General features: G+C 41.3%; 1 protein-coding gene across 1 annotated transcript in view; it reads right to left on the bottom strand.

Annotated features, from left to right (window-relative positions):
- Positions 1-16,818, bottom strand: part of EPHA4 (EPH receptor A4) — a 199,234-nt gene that overhangs the window by 66,457 nt on the left and 115,959 nt on the right. The gene's annotated exons all lie outside the window — the stretch shown is intronic.

Here is a 16,818-nt window from a genome sequence, read left to right as displayed (position 1 = left end):
TTTCCCTTCTCTCTTTCTTTCCCTCCTCCTTTCCTTCTCTTTCTTTTCCTCTTTCTTTCTTTCCTTCCTTCGTTCCTCCTCTCTACTCTCTCGCTCTCTTTCCTTCCTTCTTTCCTCCTTGTGTGGCCCAACTCTAGTGAGAAGGGGTTTAAACTTTAAACCCCATCTCTCTTTGCTTCCCCCCCGCCCCAGGGAAGGGAAGGGGATGCTTTTGAAGATGCCTTCTCCCCCCTTTTGCTTCCCCTTCTGACATCACTTCCAGTGATGTCAGGGGGTGTTGCATATGCTAATGAGCTATTATGCTAATAGCCTAGTGGCTCATTAGCATACCATATGCTAATGAGCTCCTGCAGCTCTTTTTCTACAAAAAGACCCCTGCCATGGGCATCAAACCCCTGTATTAGAGGAACAATTTCTTAAGGAGTAATTAAGAGGGGCAAATAAAAACTTCCTCCTGGGTAAAAAAAAAAAAAGGTGTGCATAAAGTCTGTGTATGAATATAGCAAACCTATGCATGTGCTTGCCTGGCACTTTGATTAAATACCTTCCTTTCCTTTGATGAAATACAAATTTCAGTATGGCAAAATTAAACTCCTCTGTGGTATCATGAAATGTTTTATGGTACTAAGTTCTGCGTTATGAAACCAAAATCCGTGTATATGTGCTATTACCCAGAAAATGGTCATAAAATCGCTAGTTGAAGAAAATGCCTTTGTTGTTCTGGCCTTCCAATGAGCTGCAATCCTGTTCTGGAGGAACCACCATAAAGGGTGAACGGTTGCCTGAGCACTGGGGGAGGGGGAAACAATGTTGCTGAAATCTCTCCAGTTTACCACCCACATCTTTTTACCTGCAAATGGCTCTGTAATTGAGCAGAGTCCATTCCCCTTCTCCTGAAACCTGTACTTTTTGCTGCCGCAAATTATAAACTATGTGAAGCACAGACGCGCATGAGAGAGGGAGCGAGAGAGAGAGAACTTTATTCTGTACACTGCATAGCTGTAAAAAATAAAAGCAGGTCACTTGAAAGTGGAGGCAGAAACTTGAGAAGGGTCTTTCAGTCTTGAAATGTGCAAGCATAGAATTAAAATCTTACTTTAGGGTGTCAGCAGTGGCTCAAATTACAGGTGCCATGTTATTTCAGTGTGCCTGGCATTTAGTTGCCTTTGATTTCAGCTTTGAGTTTAGAATGAAAAACTTCTGAATATTCTAAATAGTCATACAAAATAATATAAAACTGTCAATAGCATCAGGGGTTAATTTTTTAATCTGTGGCTGAAGTCATCCAAAACTAAATTCTGCCATGACAGTTGGAAGCAAGCTCTTTTGAGATTCTTCTCCCTATGTGTAGCCAGATCATTACGGATTTCTGCTGTTTCAGAAAACTACACTTGAATCTACAAACCACTGTTCGTGCTGGTTCTGCAAACCAGGCAGTGATATGGTTCCCCCCCCCCAAGTGCTTTATTTTTCCACCTCTAAAGATTTGTTGTTTCATAAAATCAATGAACAGGTGCCACTGCCAATCAATGCTCCCTCTAAACTGTGGAGTCTTGTGAGCAAAAATTCTACTTTGTGAGCTACTGGCATTAAAGTTGTGAGCAAGTGATTTGGCTACTGCATAAATTAGTTTGCCTCTGGAGTCATCGTTCCTGAGCTAAGACAAAAATGTGTGAGCCAGAGGCTAACAAACTGTGAGCTAGCTTACACTAACACAGCTTAGAGGAAACACTGCTGCCAATACTACATTAGGCAAGTTGTCCTTGCCCATAATCTCATTGGTAAAACCATCCTTTATGATCGGTTATATCATTAAGTGGCTGTGGATCAGATGTTTCTTGATTTGCTATGGAAACAACAAGTAACACAAGTGGTACTAGCAATTTGAGTTGCCTCAATGAGTTTTGAGGAGAACGATTACATTTTGCTTAAATAGATGACTGGACAACCCTGTTTATGACAAAGGCACAGTTATCTGGATGTGCTATATTTAGCATGTCAAGAGTTTTCAGTGCCTTTGTTTTTTCCCATTTAACCATGCAAGGAAAGTATATGCTATTAAGGATGGGCACAGTCCAGAAAAATGGAGGTTCATATAGCTTTGTGGTTTTTATGGACCACGAGCCAAGAATTTTCATGGACCTTTTTGTTTAATGAACTAGTTAGTGTAGTTCATGACTTCGGGACATGGTAGAACAGCCCCCCCCCCCCGAAAGCTAGAGACATCAAACTCGCAGAGGACCTCCCTGGGATGTCCCTCTGCTTGCCCTCCAAATTGTGTGCAGATTGGCTTTGGGGAAGAGGGAAAAGATCCCTAGAGTCCAATGTGCAAAGAGGCGGAGGAGTGTGCCAAAAGTCCCCCTGCAAGCTAGAAGCATCAAACTTGCAGCAGACCTCCCCAAGATGCCCCCTCTACCTGGCCTCCAAGTTGTGCGCAGATTGACTCATCTCCAGATGCAGTCTGCTCCCATAGAGAAGAATGGGAGGTGTCTTATTGGCAGCCAGAGCTGCCTGTCAAGCTTTGGAGGGCCAGTATTGGCATTTCCAGAGCTGCAGAAGTACATTCCCCCCCGTGAAAACTAGCTACTGTGTAATCCTCACCGCTGATTTTTCTGATCTACGGACTGCTCCCTTGGACCAAAGGGACCACCTGAAAAAAATATCACCATTGAAAATGCAAATGCATGGACTGGGCAAATGGACCACAAACCGGCCCCTGGTCCATAATGAAATTAGGTTCATGGGACGGTCTGTGCCCATCTCTATATGCTATACTGTCTTTAAATATTTACATGTATTATTCCAACAAAATCATTTCTACATAGAGCTTTGAATTTGTTTGAAAATAAATTTTAAAATCACATCTGAGTTATTTTTACCTAATCAAATGTATCAGTTCAAGTATTTATTGCTGGGATGTAACGTCAATGGTGGGTAAGTCAAAATAAATATGCTAAATTGGATTGTGCTCTATTTAGGGCAGTGGAAAAATCTCTGAAAATTCCATATCCGAATTCTTCCAAAAAACCAGGACTGCAAACCAAACCTAAATCACTGTTGAGAACCCCAGTGCACAGTCCAAGGGGAGAAGGCAAGGCAAACATTCAAACTCTGAAAATGTCCCAGGTTTGTTCATGAAGCAGAAAACCATGGTTTGTTGTTATATCCTAGCCATACACTGCTGTAACTAGCTATATGTAGGCCCCGTTCATACGAGCCCATTTGGGCCGGGAGCGGGACGGAACTGGGGCGGAGCAAACAGGCGCGATCTCACCTCCACATCTGGCGAGCGTGCCGTCTCCGTCCCTGATCCGGCCCAACCGCCCATACTGCGCCGCAAAATACAACCACCTCTCTAGGTGGTTGCATCCATTGCCGCGTCTCAGGACGGGCTGTGGGATCGGCGGCGCGTCCTTGCGCCGCCGCTTCCCGGCCCCCGGCCGTACTGCGCATGCCCGAGCATGCGCAGTTCGGCAGCCTCCCCCCTCCCCTCGGACTTTTCCTCCCCGGCATCTGATCGTGCCGGGGAGTGATGCACCGCGGCTAGGGGATCCGTGGGATCCCGCCGCGGCATCGCAAGTTTGGAGCGGCTCTGCGTAGCCGCGTTTCAGCCGGCCCGTATGCCCGGGGCCGTAAATTACTAAACTACTCATGTCTGAACTATAACTATATAAACAAAAACAATTTGTGACTGGTCCAACTTGGGCATGGATCTCTGGCCCCAAAGATGTCCGGCTGTCCATGACCAAAACTAGGGCCTTCTTTATCCTGGCTCTGACCTGGTGGAACTCTCTGCCAAACACCACCAGGGCCCTGTGGGACTTAATACTATTCCGCAGGGTCTGTAAGACAGAGATTTCTGCCAGGCTTTTGGTTGAGGACAGCAACAGTTCTCCATCATGGCTGGCACCCTCCCCTGCTCTCCCATTGCCTTCTGCTTCTGCTTTCTCCTTACTCCGCCTACGAGGCGGCAACACTGCCCAAAATAGGTTTAAAAACAGATTAGTAATGCCATTTGAGATTATTTTAAGAACACAATGAATGTTATTTATTAATTTTAACTTGTTCTGTTCCATGTTTTAACTTTTGTTGTACATCACCCAGAGCCCTGTGTACACAAGGACTGGGCGATTAATAAATTTAAAGTATAAATAAACAAACAAATAATGCCCTCAAGGATTTTGCTCAAATCCATTTTCCTATCCTTATTTCTCATTGCTTTCATGCCCCAATTGTCATAACTCATCTCTACCACCTTCAGGTGAACAAAAGTATTCCGTTTTCTCAGTCCATGTGCCTTACTAAGTACCTTTTTGTCTCGTCTTGCCCACCATCAGAAGTTATATTAAAAGATCCTTGGAGCAGAGATACCTATAATTCACCATGGAACTTTATGGTTCTATTTTAATATGAATAACAGAAATATCTGAAACATCCTAAGAATCATTTTTATCATTTTGGTATCAGGTGGCATAAGAAAGGAAAACAGAAAGTGTAGGGATGGACAAATTAAAAAAAAAAATTAAGGTGGGCCCATGTTGTGCTTATTCTTTGCAAGAGAAGCAAAAGGTCTGTAAAAAAATGGTGCCCCAGATTTAAACACTTGTTAATTTGTATCTGACTGCCATCTTGTATTTTCTGATAATACAGATTTTTAATATTGTATTGTATGTTTTAATTGTTTTACATTTACTGTATGCTTCTGTTGTTGTAATCTGCCCTGAGCCCTGCTGTGTAGGGAAGGGCAGGCTAGAAATTTAAATAAATAAATGTGTGCAATTTTACAGTCTTTGCTTTGTGGTTCAACCTGGATGGTTTCAAGTAATATGGTATTCGTGGCAAGACAACTCCTTAGAAATTCACAGCATAGTAACTCTAGGAACAACGAACAGAGAACCAGTCATCTACAGACTCCAGCCTCATAGTAAAATGAGCAATGAGGAAGATTAAGCACCAAGACACTATGAATGAGCATTTCCAACTCTCCTTTGTGGCACATAGGAGTGCTTGACTAGGCAGTGTGGTACAATGGTTAGAGTGCTGGATAAAGATGGTAACAGCCAGGTTCAAATCTCTACTCTGCCATAAAGCTCACTGGGCTGTTCACTCTTTCTCAGGCTGATCTGCTATGATTTTTTTAAAGCTAATAAAGAAAATAAAATTAGGATCTTATACCCAGAGTATAAGAGAGCTCTGCTTTAGTGATAATATAAAGAAATGAAGTTAATATAAAGAAATCAAATGAATTAGCTGCTGGCCGTTAGTTCCTGGCAGGCTTCTGTCGTGGTCCTTGTAGAGAAGAAATTTGACCTCCGCTGCCTGAAAATAAGATACTCTTAAGAGAAAGGCACCATGAGGCAGGGACTGGCAGAATAAAGAAAGGGAATTCAAGATACAAAGCTAGACCCCCTCTTGATAAATCAAAGGCTTCTCAAGTGCTGAAATTTCCCACTTCCAATAAAATGCACAGACTACATGCTTAATGCCCCCTTTCTAGTTCTCCTGATTTACAAGGCCTGTATCCATTCTGTTTTGCAGGAGACATGTCCACAGACTGGAACCTCTTTCTTTCTGCCTAGAGGAAGCTGGTGACATGTCAAAGCAAGGAAACTAAGTGAGCAATTTACAGCAGTGGGTAAAGATCAGACCGTATTTGACTCAAAACATGCCAGACAATGCCTACCCTGCGGAGCCTCAGCAGTTTATAGCATTTGCTACTCATCACTCTTAACAAATGCTCTGGAGTTGAAGAGAAAATCACATGTCTTCTGTTGCCGGTGAAGCCATGTCACTTTGTACCCATTCCAACCTTCAGAGGACTTCTTGTGGTTCTTCCTTCCTCACTGCTTGTATAATTGTAGCCTTTCAAACTTTCAACATAACACAACAGCAAATGGAGAATGAGAAATGGTATGGTAATGGAAATGTGTCTTGCAGTGGAACTATATAAAGTGTACAGAGGACAACACATCAGCCCTGCTCTCCCACAATGATTTCTGCTTTCTTAACCCTAATGTTGTTTTTCATCTGTTACATTCAGGTTTATGAATCCTAGATTATGCTAATTTTGTTGTTACATCTGAATGCAGCAATCCAAATCTCTGTTAGTAGCACTATTCCAGAACACAGAACTGAATTACAGAATACCCCCCAAACACACACACACACACACAAACTCTTTCCACTCTCGCTGAAGGTAGCTCTCACTGGCAGCAGACATACTGGTTCCAAGCACCTTCTAGTCAGTTTTAGTCACCTGCTGCACTAACTATGGCCAGCTCAATGAACTGCAGTTTAAATTAACCATGGTAAATTGTGACACTGGAATGCAGCTATAGTCTCAGCGCAAGGAGCTTTGGTTTTTGGAAAAACAACAACAACCCCTAATTGTAATTTGGAGCAGAATTGCATTAACCTGCTCAATGGCTTCAATTTAAAGACAGGGATCACAACCAAGTCTCAGTGAAATAAACAGAAACGCTCATTTAAGCCTCATTTGTTTCAACAGACTCTATTCCTACCTCTAGCTAAAGCCCCGTGTATGTTACCATTTTTCGGCTGCAAGTCTGGAAGGCTCAGTTTAGATTTTTTGGAGAGTAAATAATCTGTTAGCAGAACTCCTCCATTCACATTTATTACAGCTCAGCAAAGAGACACTGTCAATGAGAAGCAACAATCAAGTTTCATAATGTCACATTTTGCAGGCCTAAAACATGCTGCCAGAGAAGTCACTCTCAGATTCAACCTGTAGAGACCACTAGTTCAAACTAATTTCTGCTTCTCAGTGATTTTATTTTTAAATCACTTTGCTGATTGGAAGAAAAAGGGTTATCTGCCCATAAATATTTCAACAGCAGCAAATTTCTGCATAGTTTTCAAACAATTAAATTTGTCAGTACTTGTCAAAATCAGAAGCTTGTACTTTTCCAATTGTGCTAAGGACAAATAATGTTAAGGTTACGTTGCATCTGCTCCCTAAACTGTATGGACAATGCCCAAAACACATTTAATAAATGAAGGCACCATTCTTCATAAAGCGTGGGACTTCAAGTTCCTCTTCTTTTGTCTATCTAGTTAGTTATTTAGTGTAGTCAGCACATTTCCTCTACCCTTCCTTTAAGCATCTCAGAATGGTGTACATGATTCTCCTCCTTTCTCCATTTTATCATCAGAGCTACCTCATGAGGTAGATTAGATTGCAAGAAAGTGACTTGCCCAACATTACTTAATACTTTCCATGGAGGTTGACGATTTGAATCTGGGTCTCCCAGGTTCCAGTTCACTATGCCACATAGGTGCAGTGGTTAAATCTGTCTGACTATATTATTTATTTATAATGCCTATAAAATGAATTTTACTCTTGAATAGATGGAACCAAGACAATTTAATAGAAATACAAAACAGTCAAGTGTATTTTAATTCTCCCTTGCTATTTCCATTAAAAAATCTCCTTAAAACAGCATCCAGTGGTGAAATATATTCTTACACCCTACTGAAAAGCTTGAAAGACAAAAAAAAGAAGTTAAAATTTAAAAAAATATCAAAGTGGCTTTTTTGTTATTTGTTTTCCACAGGACTTTTCCATATGGAGTGTTTTGAACTAGTGATGGCCAGAAGGCATAAAATATGTACATACGGCCTAGTTTACTTCCCTCTTCCCGCCCTCTCTCTAGCCTGTATTCAAGAGAGAGGTATAAAAATGCTATAAATGTCTGATAGTGATTAAGAGGTTTCCCCCCCTTTCCAAGTGCTCCACAGCCAAGTGCTCCAATGACCAAGAAGGCTACTAAATCAGAGACCCTGAATGCCTGCACTTGAATTTAGTAATGAAGGCAGATTACATTAATCTAAACAGACGGCATGAAATCTTTCAAGCGCATGCAGATAGCAACCATACATTTGCATGATTTGCTTGGGCAGGGGGAAAGCCCACTGGAGATTTGCTGCACGGAGAAACAACATAACCAAATAAAAATAATAATAATAAAACCCACCCACACTCTCTCTACACATCAGTTCACACACAGAACTAAATCTGATGTGACACATCTCAGAGAAAATAGTCATGTTCACTAGGATGCTCCGCATGACAACGTCCATAGAATTGTTGTCATTTACATTACAGACCACCACGGAGTGCTACAGCTCTATTTGCAAGTCGGTGCAAACCAACAACATGGATGATCCTCCGACCTCCGAATGCTGCGCTGGTCCAAATGATGTTTAGGTCACTCAGACTTCTACCAAAAGTGTACTGCGATGACTGGTCTGCCTATAACAAACAGCTGAAACGAAGAGCTTATTGGTTCCATCATCCCTGTACGTTCAAATTTATCTGGCAGTCTTGTTTTTGCTTCCCTCTCTACAGCTAAAAGCTTAACAATTCAATATAGGAATGAGAGGCTAAGTTAGCGTTCTTGTCCATGGATATAATCAGGTCAGCTTCCTACTCTGCTCCTTGAATCATGAGTCAGTGGAGCAATGCCGGGACTTAGAAGCAGGCTATGTTTATTTGTGCTACACTTCATGGCATTTTAATTAGTAACTCTGCGGATTTAAAACCTCTGAATGGACACACAGGGGCAGTTGTGTAGCACAGCTTTTGTGCTCTCGCTCTTGGAAAAAGAAATCCTGTTTGAGGACACCAGCAGGGGGTTAATAGAAGCTTTGATAAAGTTCTCTGAATCCTTTTATTGTTGCTCAACTGCAGACTGGATTCTGGTGTCTTTCTGGCTGCTCCCAGGAGATAACAATTAATTTCACTCAGTTGGGGGAAATGGCTAAAAATACAGATGCCTTCCTGGACATTTGGACTGTGAAGAGTAAGGTGCAACTGCTGCAGGGAGACTTATTCTAGTCCAGCTGAGAACTTTCCTGATCTTCACATGTACTTCAGAGGGCTATTATGGATCAAATCCAAGGGAAATCACAAACAGAACCCTAAAACATGAAACGGATCAATCTCAGTAACTTAATGGCCACTTAACCTATTTTGTGTTCTGAGATGTTTTACTCTTTTCACTACCATGCAGAACACTTTCCACCTTTCTTTTAATGCATATAGGCAAATGGAAGAATTGGTACTATTTATATTTGTAAATAAACCATTTTACTACAGAGAGACAATGAATTCTATTTCCCACAGAAAACTGTCAGATCTATATCAAAATGTGAGCAAACTTGTATTTAAACATTGTAATTACTGCTTGTCACTACTGGGCAGGCTACTTTCTCTTAAGATGTTCACTGAACCCTGAAGCTGGTGATTTACGAAGGCTTCTTAAAACCTTTTCTTTGCCTTGCTGTCTGAGAGCCTTACTCTCTTGCTGAATACAAATTCATGGAAATGGGTGGTACACAGCCTTTGCCAGAAAGTAGCCAATTATTGTTTGCATGATTTCTTTGTGCAATAACACTTAAATAATAATTTTACCCCTCCCAATGATAGATTTCCCATTTTTATTTTGTTTTGTTTTTCGTTTGGCTCCATGGACACACATTCTTAATAACACGTCTAATACACATGAATGTGGTTGGTTGCCAAAAGCTTAAAAAATACAGCTTACAGGACATATTTCCTACCACAGCACACTCTTTTCAGAGGCATTATTTAAATGACCATGGGAAGGAATTCTCAACTGATCAGCACTGTTTATCTTTGAGGTCCCTGAGAGATCTCTTCCCAAGCACATTTGATAGACAAATGAAAGGTATTTTTAGCTACCCATTCATTTCAGTAGTATTTCAAACCAGTCCAATGCTGCGATTATTTTTCTACTCTCTGGATCTCCTACCACATTTATACTTCAAAGTTCTGTGGTTTCCCAAAACCCTTTGTTTGTTTTGCTTTCAACATTTTTGTGGACATACAGTATACTATGAATCACCAAGACATCAAAAGAATGAAAACAAAAGTCTAAGGTAGACAAGGACAGAATAGATTCTGTTGATTTTTTAAAAATAGGCACCACTGCCTAAAACACAAAGTGTAAATGCTTCAAGCACATTCTTATTTTTTTAAAAAAACTGGTAACAAAGCTTATATAAAACATAGGCTCTAAGGCACAACTTCTATTTTATTCATGATCACAAAATATCTTCCAGATATTTCTCTAGTTCTGCCCCCCTTCATTATACAAAGATGAAGTTTAATGTTATTAATAAGCTTTCCATTAATTGAAATGTGACTCATTTTGGAACACAATGGCCAAACAAGCCTGCTGTGCAAAGAACATGTGCTATACCTCAGACTCCTCTCTTGTTGGCCAATCTTCTTATCGAGGTTGATCAAGACACAGAAGAATCAACTTTCCCTCTCCTTTGTTTGGGGCTCCTGCACAATTTCTACTGCAGCCAAATGACTGGCTGCTTTTCACAACAGAAAAGAGGAGACCCCCCATAGCTGGGACCATGGCCAAGCATGAGTGCCAAGTGGGACATGTGTACCTCAGGGTCGGCTTTTGCTTTGCCTGGTTATGATCTTTAACAGAGAGCACCTTCTTGGCTTAGCCATTATTATTATTATTTTGCCTTCTTCAAATAGCAAAAGCATGTTCTTAGCAGTTACCTCACATTGTGGAATTCCTTTTAGAGGTCTGAACCTAAATAGCTCCTGGAGGCACTGTTAGACTTTCTTGTTTGGGCTGTCATTCCAACAGCCATGGTTTAGCAGGCAGAGTGTGATTTTAATTTCAATATAAACAATATTTAATTGGGTATTCTATTTTTATTGTATTTACCCTTAAGGTATATTACCTGTCTCAAGTCTTTGGAAAGAGGTGGATAGAAAGTGCCGTAAATATATAAACAAACCATCTATGAAATCTGTTATTCATGCCTGGATTGTGTTTATTGCAGATATTAAGTATTCTGAAGAGGTGGTCACTCGGGAGGGTACATAACCAACAAGTAATTTTATTTTAACCAGAGTGATGCATCAGGAAGAAAATCTTGAACATGAACTGAACTAGCAGCCAGCAAGGGCCAAAGTAAACTGGAACTGGAAAGTGAAAACTATGTCTGTTAAAAAGGCTGAAATTTCAGCACTTCCTAATCTAGCTCACTGGGAAGCCCAATACACTTCAGTAGAGATCCTTCAAGTTTAATATTTTTGTATGTGTATGCTTAAACTTCAAAGAAAGTAAATATCCCACTTATTTCTAGGATAAACTGAAAGTAATGCCCTGAGATCTTTGGAGAAAAGGCTGGAGAAAAATTAAGTAGACAGACAGCTTCCTATTCTTTATATCAGCTCTTCATTTTGGTCAAGTCATCTTATGCAATGCTCCCATGGTCAAGACCATGTTGCCTTTGCTCTTCTGTGACCTCCCCTGCAGTGGAAGGACCTGCAAGGTCTGAAATTGGAGTGGGGAGGGGGTTGCACCATCTTCTCCCTCCACCTTTCCATATCCTCTCCTCTTCCATGCTGCTTGCCTGGTTGCTCCATTTCTAGGCAGGGCTTGATGGTGTTACTGGTTCCACCTGGCCTTCAAACTCCATTACTGAACCCCAACTCTGCCACCTCACCCTGCCTGTTTGGGGTATGTCCTGACCTGGCTGCTGCAGCTGCCAGTTGTGTATGGCTTTTCTAAGCCAAGGTGAATTGCCCCTGCAGGTCCTGTCACTGGACATCTTATTCATCATTTCTGTCAATATACTGAAATATTTTTCCAGGTAATTGTCCTTCTCATCTTAGACCAGTTCAGAACATTATACAACTGCTTTCTAATAAAGCAACATAACTTCCAGCTAGTAGGCAGAACTTGGAAAGCACAGAAGACAGAAGTCCCAGGAGACATGTGCTTGATCTTTAGATCTCTGTCCCACCAGAAATAAGAATGACCTTGGCACTTATTTCTTTGAGAACATAACAATAATACTCATTAGTTTGACTTATTTTCCTGTCACAGATTTCCTCACACAAAGTAAGCCAAACACTCACTCAGCAGCTTAAACAAGCGTATGAGGGGGAAAGGTCTTCTGACCTGTGAAAAAAATAAATAAAATATATTTTTTTTCTCTTGGGAAAGAAAGGACAGATTATTCTGGCTATTTCAGTATGAAACTTAGCCTCAATCACACAGTTATCTGATGAAACAGTCATATATTCACAGGAACATAAGGTACATAGACATATGGGATACTTGGATAAGGCAGTCACACTGCAAATTTGGATAACTATGGATTATTGGAGAAACAGAAGTCAAGGTAAGAAAACTGCTGCAGGAGATGACATACCTCAGTTGCCCTCCTGACAAACCAGAGAGGATGACGAATGAAATAGTTAAACTTAGTTTTATGAGAAAATGTAAATACATTTTGCAGCCATTTAAAAAAAATGCCCACCCTCATTTTATTTCATATGTTTGTGTGACTGCTAGGAATGCCAGCCTCCAGGTGGGACCTAAGTATCCCCCAGATATACAGCTCATTTCTAGACTACAGAGATCAGTTCCCCTGGAGAAAATGGATGCTTTGGAGGGTAGACTCTATGGCATTGTACCCCACTGAAGTCAAGGCTTGCCCGTCCCCAGGTCGGGGTGGGGTTCCCCCAGTTTTTGAGGCTTCTTCCACTGTCCCCAAACAGCCACATCCCAATGTGACTTCCCCAACATAATGACATCACCCAGAAGTGATGTCATCATGCTGGGAATGTTACATGGGGATGCTCTGGTTTAAGGGCAAAACTCTATGGTTTTGAACCAGTTTTACCATAGAGTCTTGTCCTTAAACCAAAGCGTATCTGGCTTGATGATGTCACTTCTGGGTGATGTCATCACATTGGGGGAATCCTGGAATGCCTCCAAATCCTCCCGCCGGAGCAGCGAGGCAACCTGGCAACTACTGAGGTTCCTGTCCTCCCCAGGCTCCATCCCCAAATCTCTAGGAATTCTCAACCTGGATCTGGCAACTCTACCCCTCTCATCCCCTGCTGGTGGCCAGGGGGGACCTGGCAACCCTAGTGCCTGCATGTGTGGTTATGGAATAATCAGAATATATGTAGCACAAGATGGCAGTCAACAGAAAGGTTAACAGACCCTTAGCATTTGGCAGCTTCTGTTGTAAGACTTGGAATCTAGCTAAGGGCCACCTGATGCGTCTGATTTGCTTGTACAACTTCTATCACTGTCAGGCCAAGCAGTACAAAACAACTCAGGACATCATATAACAACAGATCCTCACTTGATACACAGATTGACCAGTTCAAATCAAACTGGCATAATATAGAGCATTTGACATGCATTTTTTGTACCGTGTGGTATAGTGCACTTGAAATTAAATCAGAGTCTGAAAACACACATGGGCTTAACCAAAATGCCAAATAAGAATTCATCTTGTTTTTATAAAATCCTGGAAGTAACCACCTGACATGCTTTGACTGTTCTAATAGTAAGTTAAAATTTATGGAAGGATAGGATATCTGCCTCAAGAAGGTGCTCTGATGAGGCAGAATATAATTTTTTAAAAAATAAGTATTTCCAAAATGTCCTTTAGAACCCATCTTTTTTCCCAAAATATTGTGCATCGATCATAAAACCTGATATGCAAATCTGCTCCTCTTTCCCCAAGGATCATCTTGAAAAATCTAATATGGATGTTCTCTGCACTATACTTAGTTTGACAAAACTGTTGCTAGTGAAACAAAATAATTTTTTTAAGCTAGCAGAAAGAAATGTTCATTTCTAACAAGCCTGGCACTGCAGATGCATCTGTCATTTCCTGAAAATGGGAGGGAAGCTTTTAAAGAACGGGGGTACTTAAGGATCAGAAGAAATGAAACAAAGGAATATGGGAAAACAGACTGTTATAGTTTACAGTCCTTCTGCAAGGAAAGAGATTTGTGGCAGGGAGACACACTGGAAGAAAATGTCTACCGGGCAGAGTTGGACATCTTCACATAGAAGATCTACAGCTGAGAACAACAATTAAAAAAAATGTCCACAGCAAGATGCAGGGAGGGGGAAAAGACTTCATTTATTTATCCCCATCCTAATTGGCATTTTCTCCACTCACTGTGCTGTGATGGCTGATTTAAGACATAATAGTTAAGCTTAAAGTCCAACAAATCACCAAGTACTCAGAATATGTCTGTTGAAAAGAAAAGCAAGCAAGCTTGTAGCCATACCAAAAAAGAACAAAACCCTCAGAAAGTAGCAGTACCCTCCTCACTACAACAAACGAAGGCAAATGGAAAGAAGTTAGAGACATTTCTATTTTAATCAATACCATTCTGTGAGTTCTTTTTATGTAGCCTCATTCCCATGTGAGATCTCTTTATTTTAGTAAAGAAATGACTGCCCAAACTTCACTGTGTGCCCACATATAATATACACAGAACAATTACAACTGTCATGTTGAAGACTAAAACCACTCAAGCAGTTATCCTGGTGTATAAATGATAAATACACAAAACCCATACTGATGTTGTTCCTTTTCAGTAAGCAAAGGTTCTCTGCTAACCACAGACAGGGTCTCTTTACTGAAAGATTTATTTTTAATTCTGAAAAGCTTCACTGGGGGAGGAGAGCCCCAATGTTTTATGCTGCTTGGCAAGGCACTAGGAATGTACAAAAAAAAAACCCTGGTATTTTTCAGGTTTGGGTATACTGAACCTGAAAATATCACTATTTCACGATATATTTGGATTCAGGAAATATTCAGGAAAGCCAATCTTTTCTGGCTCCATTATACCCTATGGGGACCATTATAGTCACTGGTCCCCATAGGTCTGGGTATAATGGAGAATTTATCTGGGGGTATCTGGGGCTTAGAGGACTGTTTTTGAGGCAGAGGCACCAAATTTGTAGCACAGCTGCTAGTGTTTCTCCTCAGAAACCACCCAAGTTTCAAAGAGATTGGACAAGAAGGTCCGATTCTATGGCCCCCAGAAGAAGGTGCCCCCATCCACCATTGTTTCCAGTGGAGGGGGGGAAGCATTTAAAGGGCTCATGGTCCCTTTAAATGCCTTCTCCAAGCCACGCAACTCCATGGCGAGTGAACTCCGAAGACGTTTAAATGGTTCAGAGTCCCTTTAAACACCTCAAAGTGGTGGGTTCACCCAGAAGGAATTTAAAGCGACTGTGAGCCCTTTAAATGCTTTTGGAGTTCACTCACCGTGGAGTTGTGTGGCTTGGAGAAGGCATTTAAAGAGACCACAATCCCTTTAAATGCTCTTTAAGGCCCCTGCCACACGAGGGGAAATTGATGCGGCCAAAGTGCGGCTTTTTAAAGCCGCACCAAAAGAGACACGCTGCGGCGGGATCAGACAGATCATGTGAGCCGCCGCGCAGTTGCTCCCCGGCACGATCAGATGCCGGGGGGAAAGCCACGGAAGGGAGTGCGAGGCAGCCAGCTGTGCATGTGTGCGCATGCGCAGTTCGGCTGGGAGCCTCAAATGCTCCTGAAGACGGGTGCTCCAGGGATCCGACGGCCGCGCTTGCTGTGGCGTTTCTGGTTGGTGCTACCTTTTTTGGTTTTGTTTTTTTTAACTGTGCGGTTTAGGCCTGAAGGGACAGATCAGGGACAGGTGCGCCCCAATTCCCAGATGTTGCGGTGTGATCACGCCCATTTGCTGCGCCCCCGATACGTCCCTCTTTTGCGCCAAAACCTCCCGTGTGACCGGGACCCATGTTCAGCTATTCAGTAGTCCCGAAGATCATGAATATTTTCAGGATTTTCAGGGCTTGGCCATTTCGGATAGCCAAAATGGGGGGGGGGGGCATTTGAAACCTGCTTTAAAAATACCTCCAAAATACCAGTAAGGTATTTTTCTGGCTTGGTTTATGCTGAATGCACACCCCTACAAGACAGGTTTCTCATTGGAATCAGCCTTTAAACAAAGTATGGGAATTGACTCGACTGTGTTTCTAGAGGATTCTTTAAAAACTACGGTGTATTCCAGTCAAAGATGTCATTTTCAGTTCCAAGAACTTTTTTGGGGGGATATTAAAGCATGTGCTTAACTCTCGCTGATACCAAAGGAAAGAAAAGAGCTTGATTCTGGTTGCATTGTACACACATCTCTGTTACTGGAATTCAGCAGACTTAGGCAAACACCTTCACCTCTGCTGATGGAGGCCAGTGATTCAAACACTGATTTATGTAATTGTTATGAGGACACCAGCAACAAGTTCCTGTTTTCATAGTGAAATGACTGGTTTAAGCTGATTTTTACCCAATGTCTCCATCTCTCTTTATATTAGATGAATTACTACAGTACTTTTCCTTCATGAAATCATGACACTGAATGGTATGGTATTGGGAATACAGTCTAATATTTCTCACACTTTTCTCTAAGATATACATTTCAAAAAAGAATATCATTAATACCTGGTTTAAAGCCTTCTTTGGATACTACTTATAAACCAGGGCACATATCTTATTACAAACGGTAATGTATTCATCATAATCACTTTCAGTAACAAAAGATTCATTTGCATTTTTTCACTTAAACATTCTCTTGTATTAACTGAAATGGGAAAAGGTTTCATATGTTTTCCCTAAAGCGAATAAGCTAAATTGCTCTCTGTATGTTGATAAAAACTGTCTTGAAAATAGAAAACACTCAAATTCACAAAAGTACTGTTTATACCAGTGAAGTACTGAATTTATTTCAATAAAGGTGGTGCAAACCAACTACTCAAGTAAATAGATGTAGGTTGCAGACCATAGCAGAGATGGCTGAATTAAGATCCTCTTCAGTTTTACAAATTCTGTAAATATATTATTGACAATATTATTTTCTGCCTCCTTTAACCTACCTCTTTCATGAACACACATGCACAGCCCTTTTCCCACAGTCACCATGAGCATCTTGTC

This window comes from Gekko japonicus, unplaced genomic scaffold, assembly GCF_001447785.1.
Source record: "Gekko japonicus isolate JY-2015 unplaced genomic scaffold, Gekko_japonicus_V1.1 scaffold38, whole genome shotgun sequence".
Taxonomy (NCBI): domain Eukaryota; kingdom Metazoa; phylum Chordata; class Lepidosauria; order Squamata; family Gekkonidae; genus Gekko; species Gekko japonicus.
Note: the sequence above shows the minus strand (reverse complement) of the source record. Positions and strands in the feature narration are given on the sequence as shown.